We start from the raw sequence: 16661 nt of genomic DNA on the forward strand, positions 1-16661 counted from the left end.
TTATCGCCGCAAAGCTGAATCGGCTTTTTAAGATGACTTTTACTGATACCCGGTCCTCAGATAAAACAGAGAAGAACCTCTCCGAACAGTTTTGTACCAAAAGAAGTTTCAGACATGGAGACAAACTTCCGTGGGAAATGGTTATACGAGAGGCAACCGTTACACCAATAGCAACATGTTTTTTGCTTATGCTGACAATATTGACATCATGGGTCGATCAGTAAAGAAAGTAACTGATACCTTTAAGAGGGTCTAAGGAGAATCTGCTAAAGTAGGTCCGGCAGTAAATGGCGAAAAGATAAAGTTGATGGTATCGAAGCCCAATGCGTCCATAAAACTCGGACCAACCGTGGAAGTGTGTTCATATGAATTTGAGGCACCACCATAAACGCAACAAACAACATCAGTTGTAAAATAAGAAAAAGAATAGTATTGGCAAACAATTGCTACTTTGACTTTGGCATTTTAAAAACAAAGCCACAAAAATAACAGTTTAAAAACACTGATACCACCCGTGTTATGTATGGTTCCGAAGGTTAGGTTAAGTTGTAGGATGTACAGCTGCCGTCAAATGTGGACAGCAACTTCACTTCTTTGACTATGATGAACCATTGTGCTCATCCTGAAAATAGATAAGAAGGGAGAATATGAGGGGAAGGACAGGGAAAAAGACATGAGAGTAGATGTAATAGGTGGGGGAAAAGTAGTTACTTCAACTTTCTTAGTCTATGATGAACCGCCCCATAGCCACTTAAGGCTCCTGTAAAATGTAAGCAGGGCTGCAGGATCTATGGAGGAACCCTGGGTAATTGCACAAGCAGATAAGGCAGTTCTTGCTGTGTTTGAGAGAAAATTTTCTTCGAAAGATCTACGGAAGGCCAAGGCTTCGATGGAGTAAATATGTGGAAGATGAGATCGAAAAACACGATATTCCAAAATTGGAGAAATAAACCAAAAAATTGTGAGGAATGTAAATCTATTCTTAGTTCGCCTTATAGGACAAATGTTCTCTAGAGGACCTAATAAGTATCATAAGTATTTTAGTGTTCAAGCTTTAATCAAAAAGAGATACTGTGTGACTTATACTTTTGTATTTTCTTTTATTTATCTTTGTTTAGAATTGTTTATCGCGATTTTGTGTGTATTTTTCCAAACTGACTCATCGAACTCCTGTTGGTAGCCGGCCAACCAACGATACCCCACACAATAACGACCCAGCAAACCAATCGCACTAACATCGTAACGAAATCGGAAGAAAATTCGGACGACAAATTACGATGTTGGATCCAAAATCGTAACGATATCTTAATGAAAGTTGTATGAAGTGGTGGACATAATTTCGGAACGAAGTGTCGGAGCGAAATCGGAAGAAATTCCTTGGGAAATTCGGAAAGCGATTTTTTCCTTCCGAATTTTCGTACAGATTTCAGAATAATGTCGTATGCAAATCGGAGGTACCTTCAGAATCTTCGTAAAGATTACTGAATTATTTCGGAACAATATCATATGAATATCGAAGGGAAATTTTTTTCTCTCTGACGCCTCTTTTGCAAAGATCACTTTTTCTTTGTTGTTTTTTTTTTCATTGGAAGATTGTAATTTCAAAAGTTTCTAATGATCTTCACTGTTATTACACTATGCAACACTGAAAATGCAAACAACTTCTAACATGCATTTTTTGAAAGTACATGTTTGGACTACAAAAACCCTAGTAGGGTTTTGTCCTGTCAGATCCAGTTCAGATTTTATGGCCTCATCTAAACCGGGTTAAATCTACACTTTTTTGCATTTATCAGGCCTTTATCTCAGAAACGAATAGGAATTTGGCGTTGCTGTCTATAGCAATATTGTAGCCCTAAACTAGTAGAACTTATCTTTTGAAAAAAACCACATAAGAAGAAATCAATCTAGGGTATCAAAATCTATGAAATATAGAAAAATTTACATAATTGCTGAAATTCTGCTCAGTATCGGCTAAGCTTTTGGGATTTGAACCAAGTAACCTTTTCCAAAAATCTTCCAAATGAAGTTCTCAACAATTCTTGACAACATTCTGAAAATCTAAAATGCTTACTTCATGTTGTTTCAGCGGTATTATGCATCCTATCTTTTACAACACGTATTTCAAACACAGTTCACACCAACTGTTTATTCTCGCATTTCGGATTTCACTACATTATTGACATTTTTATTAAATCGTCGTTGAAAAATGTACTGAAAACAACGGCATAGTGGCATTTTACAACAATGACATGTTCTGAAGAGTTGTGTATTACATTCCAGTGAATATTTTTCCAAAAGAAAATATTCAGAGAAAATGAACGGTTTTGGAGATACGGTGCGAAATTTATAAAAATTGTGAAATTTTTGCATATATTTTGAAATTTGAGGCAAAAAATGTAGTTTTTTGAGTTAATTTTTTTTCTAAATATTTTATTCTTGTCCTTATCTACAAATTTGCTTCAGAGGTCAGAAGAAGATTCGCATTGGTTTCAGAGATATAGTCCCGAATTTCTTTAAAAACACAATATTTAACCATGTTTAGATGGGGCCATAAAATCCGAGCTGGATCTGACACAACAAAACCCAACTAGGGTTTCTTGTAGTTTGGGTATGTTCTTTCAAAAAATCCTCAGTTCGAATTGTTTGTACAAGATCACCTTAAAAATGTTGCACAGTGTTATCATTTTGTAGTTATAGTAGGACAATGTAAACTTTGTGTACGAATATGTTGAGTCTATCAGGACTAGCTTGATTTATTATATGGTAACATAGGGCGCCTTCGCCAATGGGGCGGCTACGCCAGTGCCGATTTTCTCGCAAACTACAAGTGCTATAAAAAATCCGTTAAAGGCAAAATTGTGAGTTTAATGAAGGTCTATCATCTTCCAAAAGTTGAGTCATAGGTATGATAGCGGACGCACGCTGTTTTGTGTTTTCAGGGTATTGGGAAAAATAATTATGGTAGGTATGTTTTGCGATATCTTCTTTACCTTTTGTGATATCAAAAACATATTTTGTACCGTTAGAAGACAACTACTGAAGAATATAAATCCCAATAATTCGCATGAAAAAAGCAATTACAAATGTCAATATTTTAATATTATGAAGTATATAAGGGGTGGGGCGCCTACGCCATGATAGGGCTGTGGTGGATTAATGTTAGAAACTTGCAATGTTTAACTTATATTCTTTATGTCATAGATATACCACACTATAATGTGAAGTTAAAATTAAATATTATCCTAAACGTATCTTGTTTTAGTAGTATTATGATTTTTGTACCTAAATTCATGGTAACTAGTTCAATTAAGCAATAGAATCTGGTTATTTTTGTAAATTTTCGAATCATTTTTGATTATTCAATAGAAAACATGTTCCTTTTTTGCATAATGTTGATATTTAAGGAAGAAGTATGGTTAATTACAGTTTTTTAGTTCGTTGGAAAATATTCAATGTCGATGGCAAGGCTGCCCCATGGCACAGTGGATCCACTTGTATGGAGAAAGTGGCTAAAAATATTTAGAGTGTAAAAATCAAGTCAATGCGCCGGTTACAGCTTTGTGCTGCTGCAAAGAGTGTTTTAAGAAACCACGAGCGTAACATTCTCCCCTCTTTCTCCTCTGGAGGGGGTATACGGTGACAATCGTTTTATGCTGTTAATACAAAAGGACATCAACTAAGGTCGCGATTACTTTGTGGTGCAAAAATAGGCTTGGGTAAACAAAAAAATCTCCAAAACACCATAAAATCCAACCAAATTAGCGGATTAAAAAAATCAATATTTTTGTCTGAAAATTGGTAAAATTTTTAATATAGATCTTGTAGCGTTCTTCCTGGTAGGCACATACCAACAACGTAAGACAAATTAGGAAGAAGATTTCTTCATCTTGCCACTGATGCCAATTATGTTAATGTACGAGGTCAGATAACAGAGTTATACGCGAATATATCCATAGAAACCCTATTCTAGGGCTGCCTTAGTCAGCGATCCACCATTTATAGTCTGGCACTAGATGGCAGCTGATTTTAATACTGAATAATCTTAAACCAATGACCTTTTTTGGAAAATTATTCCCGAGGTGGGCACTGGTGGGCATCATGACTAAAACCTTAGGTCAAATTTAAGCATATCATCGAATCGGCATTACAAAATACACTAAGCAAATATGCAGCTAACTAGAATTTCGCAACACGCTAAAACACTATTTTCTAATGAAAATTAAGCTATTACCTCCTCCTTCAAAGTCCACTATAATATTTTGCTATAAGTATCAGTTTCGCGATATTTTGAATATATTTACTTGCACTTAAAATATAGGTTGTACTGACAACAAAAAATATTAGTCAAATGTTCCGACTTTTGAAGCTATTCTTAAGAAGATCGCGTTCGAATGAAACAAAAACTAATATATTTTTTAAAAGGTCCATGTCATAGCTGTCAGAGTTGCCAGATATTGTACCAAAATTTTGACATTCATTTTTTTATTTTTGGCCAATGGGTGGATCCACTGTGCATGGGTGGGGAGGCTTCGCCACTTTTTAGACATTTTGTAAATTCTAAAAATAATATTTTAAAAACAAAATTATAAACAATTATAAATCAATACTGATAGTCAAGATATGTTTATATTTTTACCAAAAATAATATTGAAAAACTTTAACGGTGTCGATATGAGAACATTTTGAACAAAAACGTGGCGAAGGCGCCCCATGTTACCATATATTGCTTTTATAATTAAAATATTTAAAAATTGTATATGCGAACTAAAATGAAACCAACCCCTTGCTATTAGATACATACAAAAGGTGGTTGTTGTGCGAAGGGAAATATGTTACCAACATTTCGCTCCGAATTCGGAAGAAAAACATTGGTGTATTCGAAGGGAAATTTACTTCCGACATTCTCTCCGGAACGAAATCTGTACGAATTCGCATACTAACAATCGTATGAAAATCGGAACGAAATCTGAACGATTTTGCTTACGGAATTGTTCAGATGTGTCGGACATCCGACATCATGGTGCAAGAAAGAAGGTGATACAATAATACCAACTGATGTCTTTATTTGCTGTCAAAACAATTTGAAATCAAAAATAAATAACAAATATTTCGATTCTATAAAGAATATATGTGTACACCATCTCTATTTAAGCTTCGCGAATAATATTTTACCGTTTTCTTCTACCTTTTATGGATATTTCGCGCAAAAAGTGTCAACAGCGACTGAAGACTACGACTCAAATTAGCCTCAATCCTCCTTTCGGGTCACCTTCTTAAATTCGTCTTGGTGACCAGGGCTGTCAGATTTTTTTGAACCAAACCGCCAAATCAAGTATCGAAAATCGCGAAAAATCGCCAAACAGAAAATTCTTCATTTTATGTTAAAAGTTATTCTGCATTTAGCTTTTTATATTATATTAAGCTGGGTTTTTCGTTTGTAACGACCTTATTAAGTATATAAGGGTGAAATTCTAAGTCGATCTATGTATGTCCGTTCGTCCGTCTGCGCTAATAACTTTAGCATCCAGATAAATTGAGATAGGACACGCAAATTTTGCACAGATGCCTCCTCCTTTGTTTGCAGGAAGGTCATGTTCGATGATGGGCTATATCGACCTAAGGCCATGTTTATATTATAGCCTTTTGCAAGGTTAACATTCTTAATGAGGATTTATTTGACGTATACACAAAGGAGTTGGCATTTGAAACCCAGTGGATTTGTTAAATCCTATTATATATAAACGTACTATTAGTGTTGGTATATCGTCTATATAAGAGTACAGCTCGATTTCTGTTTTTTCTGGTTTGGGGCAAGAGTAAAATATTTGTAGAAATAATGAACTAGAAAACCTACATTTATTGCCTCAAATTTTATAAAATAGCGAAAATTTCTATAATTTGTATACATTTCGCACCATATCTCCAAAATGATTGATGATTGTTTAAGTCTGGAGTATTCCCCCATTGGCTTAACTTCATCACTTTCCTCTTTGCAGAGAAAAATGTTTACAAAACGCACTGACAGCTTGCAAAATTTACTGATCGCTACCAATATCATGATTTCATCCCGACGAAGGGAATTATCAATTGGCTTTTCAGTTTTTGAAATGATGATTTTTTTTTAGTGAAAACCTGAAATCTTTAAGCATCGAGTATTCTCATGTTAATGAGAATGATGCTCACTTTTCGACTTCCCAAAAAACACCAGAACAAAATATTTGCAAGCTGACAGCACGATTCAACTAAGAAATCATCGATTTCTGTTAAGTTGAAATAACATCAGCACAGTTACCTGTGAGTATGTTGTAGGAATTTTATTTACAAAATTCCGTTTTGCGCGTGCCTTCGCCGTTTTTTGTTTGTTCTGTTTTAGTTGAAGATTCAATCATATGATTGTTTAAGTCTGGAGTATCCCCCCATTGGCTTAACTTCATCACTTTCCTCTTTGCAGAGAAAAATGTTTACAAAACGCACTGACAGCTTGCAAAATTTACTGATCGCTACCAATATCATGATTTCATCCCGGCGAAGGGAATTATCAATTGGCTTTTCAGTTTTTGAAATGATGATTTTTTAGTGAAAACCTGAACTCTTTAAGCATCGAGTATTCTCATGTTAATGAGAATGATGCTCACTTTTCGGCTTTCCCAAAAAAATATTGGAAAAATATTCGCCAGAATGTAATACACAACTCTTCAGAATATGCCATTGTTGTAGAATGCCTCTAACACGTTGTTTTCAGTATATTTTTCAACGACCATTTAATAAATATGTCAGTATTGTGGTGAAATCCGAAATGCGAGAATAAATTGTTAGTGTGAACTGCGTTTGAAATACGTGTTGTAAAAGATATGATGCAAAATACCGCTGAAACAAAATGAAGTAAGCATTCTAGAGTTTTAGAATGTTCTGAAGAATACTTTATTTGGAAGATTTTTGCAAAAGGTTACTTGGTTCAGCTCCCAATAGTTGAACTGATACTGACCTGAATTTCAGCAATTATGTAAAATTTGATGCCCTAGATGGAGTTTTTCCTATGTGGTCTGTTCCAAGATAAGTTCTACTAGTTTAGGGCTACAATATTGCCAAAGACAGCAACGACAAATTCTTAATCGTTTCTGAGATAAAGGCCCGATAAATGCAAAAAGTGTAGTTTTAGCCCGGTTTAGATGAGGCCGTAAAATCCGAACTGGACCTGACAGGACAAACCCCTACTAGGGTTTTTGTAGCCTCAATATGTACTTTCAAAAAATGCATAGTAGAAGTTGTTTGCATTTTCAGTGTTGCATAGTGTTATTATCCCAATGCGTTACGAATTGAAAACTAAATTTAATATACCCTCCATACTATATAACTACACGCAGAAAAATATATGTTAGAAATATGTTTGGATACAAACAAATATTTGTTTAGGACTGATTGCAAACAAATCTATGTTTGGATCCAAACATAATTTGTTTGGGTCCAAACAAATATATGTTTGCAACCTTTTGTAATATATCTCAATTTTATTTGTTTGGGTACCAACATATTTTTTATGTTGGAACATATTTTTCAAGGGTGGAGACAGGATGTTTGTCAAAGAGAGTAACAACAGGGCTCCCGCGGCTGCGGAATGCCGGGTTATAATAAGCTAGCAAAGTGCCCGCTACTTCGTATGCGTTAAATATGGAAAACAAATAAACAATATATAATATAGAATGGTGGAAACATTTTGTCACGCCTACACAAGAGCAATCCACATTTTTTGAGATATTTTAATTGAGGTTCTCAGCGCAAATATGGCCTAACCCAACAACCGCCATCCTCATTTCCAGCTCTATCTGTTCCCTCAAAACCAATTATAGAACTATTTAGTACTTTACATGTAAATACATAAATATGAACCTCCTCCAATTATTTCAAAATTCCCTTTACACAATAACAAATTGTACCAAATCCTGTGCCATTTACAACTTTTCGTATATTTATGGCACATATTTCTTAAATCGAATCCAGATCTATACCATACATGGAACCATTTTGTACCCCTAAGTGTACCTAATTCCACATTTTAGGATTCGAGCGCTATAATTTCATCCAAATCCTAATTGTACAAAATGTAGTACTTTTGGTAAGCATAAGCACGCATTCCCCCAACAGTAATATTAACTCCAAAATTCAAGATTCCAGCTCTAACCGTTCGCTCAAATCCAAGTTGTACCAAATTTAGTACCGTTTAGTACCTTTCATACATATAAGTACGAATTTCCAAAACTTCCTCAATCCTACACCCCAACAGTAATCTTAATTCCAAACTTCAAGATTCCAGCTTTAGCCGTTCGCTCAAATCCAAATTGTACCAAATTTAGTACTTTTCGTACTCATAAGTACGAATTTCAAAAACTACTTCCATATCTCAATCCTACACTCCAAAAGTAATCTTAATTCCAAATTTCTTGATTCCAACTCTATCCGTTCGCTCAAATCCAAATTGTACCAAATTTAGTACTATTTAGTACTTTTCCTACCCATAACTAAAAATTTCCAACATTTTATCAATCCTACAATTCAACAGGTATTTTAATTCCAAAGTTGAGGATGGCAGCTACATCAGATCACCGAAATCCAAATTGTACCAAATTTAGTACCATTTAGTACTTTTCGTACCCATAAGTACAAATTTTCAAACAATAAGCTTAATTCCGAATTTCAGGATTCCAGATATATCCGATAACTCAAATCCAAATTTGGAACCATTTAGAACTATTCGTATCCATAGTACGAATTTCTAAACCTACCTCTATCAACACTCCAACATCAATTTTAATTCCGAATTTCACGATTCCAAATGTATCCTATCACTGAAATCCAAATTGTACCAAATTTAGTACTATTTAGTACTTTTCCTACCCATAAGTACAAATTTCCAAAACTTTATCAATCTTACACTCCAACAGTACTCCTTATTCCAAATCTCGGGTTTCCAGCTATATCGATTCACCCAATTGCAAACTGCACCAAATTTGGTACCATATAGTACTTTCGTACCCATGAGTACGAATTTCTACAACTACCTCAATCTTACACGCCAACAGTAATCTTAATTCCAAATTTCAGAATTACAGCTGCATCAGATCACCGTAATCCAAATTGTACCAAATTTAGTACCATTTAGTACTTTTTGTTCCCATAGGTCCGAATTTCCATACCTACCTCTATCCAACACTCCAAAACTAATCTTAACTTCCAATTTCAGGATTCCAAATGTATCTGATCACCCAAATCCAAATTGTACCAAATTTGGTACCATTTAGTACTCTTCGTTGCCATAAGTACGAATTTCCAAAAGTATCCCAATCCCACACTCCAATAGTAATCTTAATTCCAAATTTCACTATTCCAGCTCTATCCGATCACTTAAATTCATATTGTACCAAATTTGGTACCATTTAGTACTTTTCGTACCCAAAAGTACGAATTTCCAAAAACCGAGCCTTATCTCACGCCAACATACCAACACCAACCTACACTCAAAATTTCAAGCTTATAGCTTCATCCGTTTCGTCTAGGCATTGATTACAAGGCGGTCAGCCACACAAATGAGACAATTTTTAGTACATTTTAGTGCTTTTCGCATCCTTCTAGGACGAATTTCCAAAAACCCAGCCTTATCGAGCACCTTCGCCTCATGATTAAACCTCACACAAAATTTAAAGATTCTAGTTTCAGCCGTTTCGTGTGAGCGTTGATTATTAATCAGTCAGCCATACAAAAAGCACCATTCTTAGTACATTTTAGAACTTTTCGCACCCTTCTAGGACAAATTTCCAAAAACCCAGCCTTATCGGGCACCTTCGCCACAAGTCTAACCCTCACCCAAATTTTCAAGATTCCAGCTTCAGCCGTTTCGTCTGGGCGTTGATTCTTAGTCGGCCCCCCACACAAATTTGACCTTTTTTAGTACATTTTAGTGCTTTTCGCACCCTTGTAGGACAAGTTTCCAAAAAACCCAGCCTTATCGAGCACCTTCGCCCCAGACGAAATTTGGGAATTCTAGCTTCAGCCGTTTCGTCTGGGCGTTGATTCTTAGTCGCCCCCACACAAATTTTACCATTTTTAGTACATTTTAGTGCTTTTCGCACCCTTGTAGGACAAATTTTCAAAAACCCAGCCTTATCGAGCACCTTCGCTCCAAGACTAATCCTCACCCAAAATTTGGAAATTCTAGCTTCAGCCGTTTCGTATGGGCGTTGATTCTTAGTCGGCCCCCACACAAATTTGACCATTTTTAGTACATTTTAGTGCTTTTCGCACCCTTGTAGGACGAATTTCCAAAAACCCAGCTTTATCGAGCACCTTCGCCCCAAGACTAATCCTCACCAAAAATTTGGGAATTCTAGCTTCAGCCGTTTCGTCTGGGCGTTGATTCCTAGTCGGCCCCCACACAAATTTGACCATTTTTAGTACATTTTAGTGCTTTTCGCACCCTTGTAGGACGAATTTCCAAAAACCCAGCCTTCGCCCCAAGACTAATCCTCACCCAAAATTTGGGAATTCTAGCTTCAGCCGTTTCGCCTGGGCGTTGATTCTTAGTCGGCCCCCACACAAATTTGACCATTTTTAGTGCATTTTAGTGCTTTTCGCACCCTTGTAGGACGAATTTCCAAAAACCCAGCCTTATCGAGCACCTTCGCCCCAAGACTAATCCTCACCCAAAATTTGGGAATTCTAGCTTCAGCCGTTTCGTCTGGGCGTTGATTCCTAGTCGGCCCCCCACACAAATTTGACCATTTTTAGTACATTTTAGTGCTTTTCGCACCCTTGTAGGACGAATTTCCAAAAACCCAGCCTTATCGAGCACCTTCGCCCCAAGACTAATCCTCACCCAAAATTTGGGAATTCTAGCTTCAGCCGTTTCGTCTGGGCGTTGAATCCTAGTCGGCCCCCCACACAAATTTGACCATTTTTAGTACATTTTAGTGCTTTTCTCACCCTTGTAGGACGAATTTCCAAAAACCCAGCCTTATCGAGCACCTTCGCCCCAAGACTAATCCTCACCCAAAATTTGGGAATTCTAGCTTCAGCCGTTTCGTCTGGGCGTTGATTCCAAGTCGGCCCCCCACACAAATTTGACCATTTTTAGTACATTTTAGTGCTTTTCTCACCCTTGTAGGACGAATTTCCAAAAACCCAGCCTTATCGAGCACCTTCGCCCCAAGACTAACCCTCACCCAAAATTTGGGAATTCTAGCTTCAGCCGTTTCGTCTGGGCGTTGATTCCAAGTCGGCCCCCACACAAATTTGACCATTTTTAGTACATTTTAGTGCTTTTCGCACCCTTGTAGGACGAATTTCCAAAAACCAAGCCTTATCGAGCACCTTTGCCCCAAGACTAATCCTCACACAAAATTTGGGGATTCTAGCTTCAGCCGTTTCGTCTGGGCGTTGTAGATCACATCATCACTTTACTCTTTTATATATATAGATAGCTATGTGTATGGTGTAATAGCCCAGCAAACCAATCGTACCGACATCGTAACGAAATCGGAACAAAATTCGGACGATACGTCCGATATCTGATCCGAAATCGTAACGATATCTTAACGAAAGTTGTATGAAGTGGTTGACATAATTTCGGAACGAAATGTCGGAGCGACATCGGATCGATTTCGGTCCGATTTCGTAACGTAATCTGAAGAAAATCCTTGGGAAATTCGGAAAGGAAATTTCTTTCCGACATTTGTTCCGAAATCGGAACGAAATTGGTACAAAATCTGAACTATTTCCTCTCCGAAAAATCGTTTAGAAATCGGAACGAAATCTGAACGACTTTGCTTCCGAAATTGTTCAGACTTGTCGGACATCCGACATTTGGTTTGCCGGGAGGAGCCGCAGAACTTTTGTGATGTGTATGTGTAAAACAGGTGTGTTTCGTGCTTTGTTGTTGGTAACCAACATAGCAAGCGAAGAGGAAAAGAAAAAATGGTATTAATATTTTTTCTTCAGTGTTCTAGAGACAATCGTTGATTCAAGACGGTAATGTGAGTGAATAAATCAGTGTTTTGTCTTTTCTTAAAGAAATTGTGCTTTTTAGTAAATTAAATGTCCAATAAATACTTTTTATAATTTAATCAAAAATTAATGGAAATATTTTATTTAAAATATTATTTAAAATATTTTAAATATAAATGCAACATATAATAATTCAACTAGTGCTGATAGACTCAAAATATTCGTACACAAAGTTTACATTGTTCTACTATAACTACCAAATGATAACAACAGTGAAAATCGTTAGATATCTTTGAAATTATTATCTTCCAATAAAAAACATAACAAAGAAAATTTATCAATAAAAAAGGGGCATCAAAAAAAGTTTTTTCCTTCGATAATCATACGAAATTATTCCAAAATCGTTCAGAAATCTTTACGAAAGTTCGGAGGGTACCTCAAATTTTCATACGACATTATTCCGAAATCGTTCAGAAATCTGTACGAAAATTCGGAGGAAAAAATTCGCATTACGAATTTCCCAAGGATTTTCTTCCGATTTCGTTGCGAATTCTGGCCGAAATCGATCCGATTTCGCTCCAACATTTCGTTCCGAAATTATGTCAACCACTTCATACAACTTTCGTTTAGATATCGTTACGATTACGGATCAGATATCGGACGTAACGTCCGAATTTGGTTCCGATTTCGTTACGATATCGGTACGATTGGTTTGCTGGGATGTTTGCATGCAAACAAATATATGTTTGCTGCAAAATATGTTTGGGGCATATGTTAGAGAGGCCTTTTTTTCTGTGTATATAGGTAAAAAATATGTTAAGCCATATTCACATACATGGATTTTTTGGGCATATATTACAAATTGAATTAAGTATTTAACGTTACATATAAAACATAAAAAATACAAAAAAATGTTTTATAAATAAAAAAGAGGACATTTCCTAAAATTAGCCAACTAAATCGCCAACTATTCTATAATCCGCAAAAAATCGACATGTCGCCAAGTCAGAAATGAAGTCGCCAAACGTGTTGAAAAATCGCCACATTTGGCGAGAAATCTCCATATGGGTAAATCCTGCGTGACGAACGCTACATTTGTACGCGTTTTCGGGCATAAATATTAAAATTTTTTGAACTTTCCAGATATATGCATTGAATCTATACGTGGTATTTAATAGAATTTGAGAGCACTTTCGAATGCTATAAAAAAATGTTAACAAGTATAATTAGCGGAAAAAATTGATTATAAGTTATTGTGACGCACGCTACAAAATGTGGAAGTAGCTTCCGACGTTGTGGTATGTATGCACGCTACATTTTTTCCAGTATATAGTAAATAAAAACCAGTGTATTTATTTTAACGAAACAATGTATATATCTTGTAAATAACGTTATTCAGGTCATATTTTATGTTCATAAATAAGTTTATCAATGCGTATACGTTTATAAATAAATTTTATGTTTTAATGAATCTGACGTTAGTGCGATTTCGAGCGCATTTTCGTTATATGACGAAAAATAATGTTTGCTTTTAATTCCGGGACTGCTCTTAACGTTAGCCCATCTCTCCGAAAGAATTCCAGCTGATTTTTGTATATATGTATGTAACTACTGCTTACATATAAAATGAAAATACCATTTGTATTCATTTTTGCCAATTTAAAAAAATCATTGGCATTATTAAGAACAATATTCTGAGGTTTTACCATTTGCCAAATTTGTTTCTTTACGACAGCTCCGATTCCGTCTACTGACCCTTTCCGTGAGCAGTTGCAAAAAATTCCACTCAAATTCTTCTTTGAAAAAGGGTATACTACTTAAAATGAACTTGTTTTTAAATTGACTTGCACATCCATCAGAAAATAAATATAACTTTGAAATATCATTTCATTTTTTAAGTTTCTTAACAATTAACTGAACTCAAATCGTGACAAAAACAAAAATAGAATACAAGAGAAAGTGAAAACAGAATCAAAAGGCAATTTTTTTTTTTTTTATTTTTTGGGAGAACTCAAATCGTGACGAACGCTACAGAAATTAATGCACTGTATTTTTTTTATTATTGTTTTTTTATTCTATTTCCTTAAAAGCAGGATATTAATTTAATTTAAATTTATAGATGAATTTAAAAAAAAGAAATTTCTGCCCACAGTATAAAAAAACATAATTTTTCGTGACGAACGCTACACCACTTGGATCTGTCTTTTCATACCTAATTTCACTTTTTCCAAAATAGTAAAAGATTATATTTTCTGTCAAAATCTAAGAGAATTGAGTGAATAACAATATGGCTTTCGAGTTTACCACTTATGTTAACACTAAAGTAATAATATGAACATGTAAAAAATGTACAATTTTTGTATAAAATTAAAAAACCTGAGATAGGGTAGAATTTTGTAATAACACTGTGTGTAATTTTTTGTGTCATGGAAAATTAACCAAATTCTGACACCGCAGCGTGATAGAAGACGAAAAATAAGAAGACACGTGTCTCGGCGTTTTTCCCTGTTACTTCGAATTTCGCGGTAATGGGCCCCCAAAGACCTGAGGCCTTGATGTCAAAAAGGACCATTTTGTCAGGCTCATATCTTCTAAACCGCTAAGAATTTTGGTTTACTCGTGGAGGCAAAGTTGTAGCTCTCATCTTAAAGAATAATAATTGTGAAGACATAAAATCCATTCAACCTTATCTTCAAGGTCAAAATCGTTAAGGTCAAGTTTCCGCTATAATTTTTTCTTAGATTTTGGCCTACAGATATCAAACCGATCAAAATTGAATCAAACAACCAACTACAAAAATGTACCTAAGATCTCAATAAACAACTTTCTAGAACATACGAACCCTGTAGAAATGGTTCTTAAAGGTCAAAATAGCAAAACAAATGCAATTTTTATTTTCTTTTTTTTCGGTTTCTGCTCCATAGAAATTAAACCATTCAAAATTCAAGAAAACATTCAACCACAATAATGTAGCGAATATATCAGTATACAACTTTGTGAAACATCAGAGCCCACTACGAACTGTTCTTAAAGGTCAAAATAGCAAAAAACTTTAGAAAATATTCGATTTTTATACTTTTTTCTCCGATTCTGGTCCATAGATACCGAACCGTTCAAAATTCAAGAATACAAGCAACTACAAAAATGTACCTTAGATCTCAGTTAACAACTTCCTAGAACATGTGAACATTCTAGGAGCGGCCCTTTAAGCTCAAAATTCCATTAGTTTTACCCATTCTTTCCTGGTCAGGTCCGTAAATAACAAACCTTTCAAATTTTCTAGAGTGTTGAACAGTTTTTTATTTCCAGACTTGAGCATTAACCATAATATAATTGTTAGTGAATTTTGAACATGAAGGACCGTTCCTAGAATGTTCATTTGTTCTAGAAAGTTGTTAACTGAGATCTTAGGTACATTTTTGTAGTTGCTTGTATTCTTGAATTTTGAACGGTTCGGTATCTATGGACCAGAATCGGAGAAAAAAGTATAAAAATCGAATATTTTCTAAAGTTTTTTGCTATTTTGACCTTTAAGAACAGTTCGTAGTGGGCTCTGATGTTCCGCAAAGTTGTATACTGATATATTTGCTACATTATTGTGGTTGAATGCTTTCTTGAAATTTGAATGGTTTAATTTCTATGGAGCAGAAACCGAAAAAAGAAAAAAAAAATTCATTTGTTTTGCTATTTTGACCTTTAAGAACCATTTCTACAGGGTTCGTATGTTCTAGAAAGTTGTTTATTGAGATCTTAGGTACATTTTTGTAGTTGGTTGTTTGACTCAATTTTGATCGGTTTGACATCTGTAGGCCAAAATCTGAGAAAAAATTATAACGGAAACTTGACCTTAACGATTTTGACCTTGAAGATAAGGTTGAATGGATTTTATGTCTTCACAATTATTATTCTTTAAGATGAGAGCTACAACATTGCCTCCACGAGTAAACCAAAATTCTTAGCGGTTTAGAAGATATGAGCCTGACAAAATGGTCCTTTTTGACATCAAGGCCTCAGGTTTTTGGGGACCCATTACCGCGAAATTCGAAGTAACAGGGAAAAACGCCGAGACACGTGTCTTCTTATTTGTCGTCTTCTATCACGATGCGGTAACAGAATGTGGTTAATTTTTTTCGTGTCACACAGTGTAATTTTTGTGTTAATAATGATAGAAAAAAAGTTTTTAACATATTTCTAAAATTAGATATCCAGTCTAATCTTCTGTGAGAAAATAAATTTATTTGGATAAAATAAAAAAAAATTTGGCTGGTAGACTGTTTCTGGGATTTGCCCATATCTGACAGCCCTGCTGGGGACGCACAATGATGCCTTAGTGGACAAAAATCTAAAAATGTGTTGTTGGCTTTTTATAATTTTATGGGTTTATTGGCTGTACAACTTATTACTGTCCGTTTTAAAACATCTGGAAATACCATTACACACGGTGTGTGGCAATGGTGACAAGTGTGGGGTTTTGACGGGAAGACACCCATCATTTAAACTCAGTATGCGTTTGGAACCAAATTGTAAGCCAGCTTTTTTTTAACGCTTTGAATATGTTGTACTTTGTACCGAAAAATTATGTTTTGCGGGGACATCTGAAAACCTCATTTCATTTGAAAATAACGGCGGCTGAAAATCGGAGATTACTGCCAGAGGATTAAGGC

Source organism: Musca autumnalis, unplaced genomic scaffold (assembly GCF_047663935.1).
Source record: "Musca autumnalis isolate F117 unplaced genomic scaffold, ASM4766393v1 scaffold_3, whole genome shotgun sequence".
Lineage (NCBI taxonomy): Eukaryota > Metazoa > Arthropoda > Insecta > Diptera > Muscidae > Musca > Musca autumnalis.